Source organism: Homalodisca vitripennis, chromosome 2, assembly GCF_021130785.1.
Source record: "Homalodisca vitripennis isolate AUS2020 chromosome 2, UT_GWSS_2.1, whole genome shotgun sequence".
Taxonomy (NCBI): Eukaryota; Metazoa; Arthropoda; class Insecta; order Hemiptera; family Cicadellidae; genus Homalodisca; species Homalodisca vitripennis.
In genome coordinates, this window is record NC_060208.1 from 64,467,124 (window position 1) to 64,473,123 (window position 6,000).

Sequence of the window (6,000 nt, forward strand, 5' to 3'; positions counted from 1 at the left end):
ATGAATAGCAATGGCAAACAAAAAGCAATATTCAAATAACACCAATAGCAAATATACAATCTTATAAATTAAAAAAGTAGCCATGCACCAATATCACAGTGCAACTACTATATACATAAAGCAAGCACTAACCATTAACAAAAAATATTTCTACGGGATGCAAAAGCTAGATGAATTTATAATATAAAAATATACTAAGCTGTATTTATTCTGTAGGCAAATGTATAGCCCAAAATAAAATATCAAGTTTACTTTCTCAGGCATATAATTTTGGAAAATAAAAAACAAAAGTAATCACTAATAACACACCATGCATGAATTACCCTACCATATGCAAGCTAAGATAAAGGTAAATGATTTAAACCATGCAATAAGGCTACTAAGCTAAATTACTATAAATATTAGGGCTCTATGAATATTAAAGAAAAATTGAACACTCACCCTATCTGCACAGTTTCACCAGAAAAATAAACTAAAATATCGTTAAATAAATATTTTGATGGACGGGTTATCGGGGTGAGGGTGTCAGGACGTTCGCAAAAAATAAAAAGAAAGGGTTGCGAGTCCGAAATAGATAAAGGAGAAAAATAAAAATAATCACTTACAAAAATATAAATAATTAATAAAATGAAAATTAGATTGAACTTCAATAAGAAAGAAAAAATATTTCCGAGTTAGATTAGAGATTCGCCATGAAGTGTGATAATAATCAGACAACAGAATGATGGTCGAGAAAACTTTATACCTAATATAAAAATTTACATCGATTGAACATAAGATTTAGTTTATAAGGAAGGGTCGGTGGGAAGAAAGTATTTATAAAAGGAAGTCGTGGGTATAGGATTGCCAGTACTATCGCCGGAAAGAAAGCAGTGGTAAGGCGAGTCCCGACTGTTATAGTTTTTTTTTTCGGGTAGGAGATAATCGGTAGGAAAGTTCGTAAAGGAAACTCGGGATGAGGTGTCAGATCGATCGCCAGGAAAAGAAATGCGAGATCTGAAAAATTTAGAAAGGAAAAATTTTAACACAGTAATTAAAATTTAGTCGAAATGACAAAAAAAATAATCTGAGTAATTGAAATTCTAAATATAAGTTAAATTGAAGAAAAGAATAACTTTAGTAATTCAAGTTGAAAAAGTAATTAAAGTTTCAGTAAATTGAGAAAGTCAAATATATTCTATTTAAATTTAATGATACCCTTAAATATCAAATAAATTATTAAGAGTATATTTAAAATCAAACAATTATCTTATCAAAATAAATCTATAACCATCAAACATTAATAATATATTTCAGATCGATTAATTTTCATAAAATGATAAATAAAATATTAAATTCTGTTTCACATAAAAATTTGGAAGAATTGTTGATGGCGGAGATTAAAACACTTTAGTAAGGAACAGGGTCGTTGTTCCTTACCTGGTGCTGGATATCGGCGGCGGGCGTCGAGTCGCGATGTAGTCGTTCAGCGAGCGGGGTCCGGGGGAAGGGGTCGAAGTAGTGGTGAGCAGCGGTCGTCGGCGGTGTCGCGGTCACTGGCTGTCTCTCCGTGTCTTCAATCGGCCGTCATTATATAGGTTCGCGCGATCGCGGGGGTGGGGGAAGCCCTTCTCCTCTCGCCGTGATCGGAGGGGAAGCGGCGATATCCGTGCGGGCACGGACCTGCCAGATAGCGTCTGACTCCATCGTCAGTAAAATAATTATTTCGCTCCTTTTCATGGTAATTCTAAAACTCAAGTCGTTATTCGTAATATTAAAAAAAAATGTCTGTTCTAATTTTTTCAATTTTTACTAATGAATATTTTTAATTTAAATTTAATTTTGTATGCTAAAAAAAATAACATGTTACAAGCATCCATCATAATATGTGTACGGAAATTAAATAAAAACACTCAAATTTTACTTGACTCGAATTTGTATGAATGGATTGAACAGTACGTTAATGCCTTTTTTAATTTTTAGTTTTCTCTTTTCAATTAAAATAGTTGCAATTGATAGAAAATACCTATTCTATATTGTGTCTGTAATAAACGTGTAGGCTATGTTATGGACTGCTCTGAAGAGTTATGGTCACTGCAGATCGCATTTAAGGCATGAAGGGAATGTTAGATTTTGAGGTTCACAACTTACAGTACGATACAAAATCCTTTCATAAAATGTATATCGTACGTACCAGAATGTTACTTAGGTAATGTCATAACATTTGGGTAGTTAATGACCAGATTTTTGTTCTCAATGTAGTACTCGTAACTCATTATATAGTTCTATGTGTTTTTCCTGTAGGCTTATCAAACAAGACCACTTGGAAAATACGAGATGGTGATTAACCTGTGGCTGGAAAGAGGGGATACAAACACACCTGTCAACCATTGATTTGTTTAACATTCATAAATTTATACTATCAAAATTGGAATATCTTTATAAATAAACAGCGAATTATATATATATATATATATATATATATATATATATATATATATATATATTAGGGTGGTCCACAATTATATACGAAAAATAAAAAGTTTGAAATGTGTACTTTCACATTGCTGCCTTTGTTCCAATATACAAACTGAATCTAATATATATGTATATATATATCTCATATATACAAATTTACATGTATATGGCATGAACCAGTTAGTCTAGATCGATTCCCGTGAAACTACACAACAATGTGTCAGGAGATGTTAATTACATGAATAATGAGAGCTGGGAGTGAAGGTAAGGCAGGGGTACATACGTCACGTGCATGTATGGCATGAACCAGTTAGTCTAGATCGATTCCCGTGAAACTACACACACACCAATGTGTCAGGAGATGTTAATTACATAAATAATGAGAGCTGGGAGTGAAGGTAAGGCAGGGGGTACGTACGTCACGTGTATGTATGGCATGAACCAGTTAGTCTAGATCGATTCCCGTGAAACTACACACCAATGTGTCAGGAGATGTTTATTGCATGAATAATGAGAGCTGGGAGTGAAGGTAAGGCAGGGGGTACGTACGTCACGTGCATGTCAACTTGAATGAGAACATCTAATTAGGGACTTGAGACGATATATTACAGTCACTGATATGTGAATAAGGCTTATTATCAGTGATGTAACTAACTGTATTGCATGTAATTAATAAGTACTTAAAGGATAGTTTCTGTCCATCCGCGTAATATCTCGAGAATGAACTGACTTATAGACTACATTTTAATGATGCTTCATTTCTGTAGAAGTAGCATCAAGTTCAGTGGTGATGACTGTTCAACTATGGGTTTTGGCTGAGCGTCATTGAAGCCTGTCACTTAGTAGGTTGACACAATATATCTTATGTCTGACGAGGAGTGTAAGACTTTCTATCCTGCATTATTGTCCGTCTGTCCGGCCGCGTGATAACTCAGCAATGGAATATAGAATTGAAATATGGCATTAAACCTCAGCGAAGCCTGCTACGCGACACGTGGTGTGGCGTACTCATACCTTGTTTAAGTATTATACATATTAAATTAAGGTAAAAATACAAACAGGAAAAATCCTTTCATTCTGAATCTATTACAATAATCTATTGTTGCCAGTTTTTAAAAACCAACTTTATTTCTAACATGACATAAAATGTTTTACAAATATCAGAAACTAGAATTTAAAACAATAACATCCCTATATTACGGAATGGTTTGGTACTTATTTTGGAAAACATTTCTATTGTTTTAGCACTAATAAAACAAACAGCTAGTACGGAGAAGCTGAAAAGGGGCGCGTTAAGAGGAAGTAATAACTTGAAAACTTATGGAAATTGAATTTTATGGTGAAGAAATAAACTAGAGAATCAAAAAGGTGTACAAATCTAACAAATCGTGTACTCTTTGCAATTGTTATTGATGATGGATGATTAGGTGAAGATAACAGGATTTTAAGGGGGGTAGTTCACCTTTCCGCTTGCATTTACAAATTTATTTCTTATGCAACTACTGATATACCTACACATATGAAATTTTGTGGGTAAGTTAGATATTTACTTCAGTTTATTTTAAAATTATTTTTAATAAAATATTGTATTCTATTACTGAGTTATAATTTTTTTTGTTTTTTTTTACGTAGCTTACTTATTAACATAATTGTAACGCTCAAATTAAAGTTTCACACATAAATTTGGTATCATTCTGTTTGTTAGACCTAGGGCTATGGCATAAACTAAGGATATTGGTCTAATGTTAAAATAAATAATAAAAAAATATAAATTACAAAATAAACATAATTTATAAAAAAAAAACATTTATTTACCTTAATAAATTGAGTTATATTGATTCATTTCTGGTAATCCTAGTTCATGCTAAAGCTAATGATGTTATAAAACATCCCCTGAAAATTTTGTAAGGATATCTTGAATACTTTTTGAGAAATCATGTAAATGGTAGGCAAAAAAAGTAACTTTCGGAAAAACCACCGTTAAAGTTAAACTATTAAAAATGATGTTTTATCTTACATTAAAAATACCCTGCTGCATATGTTACACCTTCTACTTCTTAAAATCTCGTTTGCTGGTCTAGTCTCAATCTCCTTCTGGCTCTTCTGGCTTCCAAAGTTTGATTTTCAACTTTCTTTAGCAATGCGCGCACACGGATCTCATCAAAATTTCTCAACAATTCTTCACAGAAAGTCCCCGGAGTCATGGATAAATGAGTAAGAACCTTTAACCTACCTAAATGCCCTTCATTATAAATCAAAGATGCTTCATGTGCTGCAATATTTAAAACTGTTCTTCCAGCAAAACCTTTTTTAGGGCAGATGTTTCAAAGCACATTGTTGTATGACTCGTTAGCGTTTTGGGTCTTTCCTTTTAAACATCTTCTTAAAAGTTCAGGCTTTGTCATATCTACGAATATTGGTTTAATGAAATCCATTATAGGGTTTTAAAAGTTGTTATTGAGTCATTAGATATAGCATTCTGGTACTTACACCAAGATTCTGGGCCAGTCGGACAAAAACGGTGAAGTGGTGGTTTCTCATCCGAACTGGCCTTGTGGTTCTATACTGCCCAAGCAGCCTCATAATTTTTTTACTGTATTGATCAGAACAAACTAGTAAACAATTATAATGAAAAAAATAAATAATGAAATTTTTGACATTTAACGGTGTACTACCCCCCTTAAACATTTTCCATCGCTATATAATACAATGTGTTCCTTATTTTCCTCAGTGTTCTATACTTTATTCGAAAATGCTCTTAGCTCCTGTGGAAAAGTGCATGGTTACACGCTGGTTTAAAATTAAATTTGTGTGTCAAACATAATCATATATTTTCCATCATTCCAAGTGGTTGTTTATATCTTATAAACTTTTCATGTGCATACTTTCCTATTTAGTATCAATTTAAAATAGTTCAGGTTTGTTTTTCCATGAATTAATTTTTTTTATTCTCATCAAAACATAGAATATTTGAATGCTTTTTAAATATAAAAGTTTATTCACAGGATTCGAGAAGAAATTCTGTACATTTAAAATGTCTTGACAATAATTGCAGTACTATATTTTATACTTTACATTTTTTAGGTTATGATAAACAGTTACACATAATCAAATATTTATAAATATTTGGGATATTAGCCAAAGTATAAATATATTTTTAAATGTATATGTAGCAATCAGAGAGGAATTAAATTCCGTGGCATTCAGAAGCCGTTGTTTAAAATGCTGAAGGGCAACTTCTTAGGGTAAACAAATTTTCCTGTTGAGTACTTCTACCATTGCTTTTATCATAATAAGTTCATAGTAATTTTTGAATTTTATTTTCTTTAATTTAATTGCTGTATTTTCTACCTGTACAGAATGGAGTACTTTTAAGGAAATATAATACAACTAGATAATCTTGTATTACTTATTTTTGTAGACATACCGTCCACATAATAGAGTTATTTACAACACTATAAAAATAATTGAAATATTCTTCTTCATTTTATTATTCTGTCTACACACATTAATGTGTTCTAATAATACTACCGGTTGAAATTT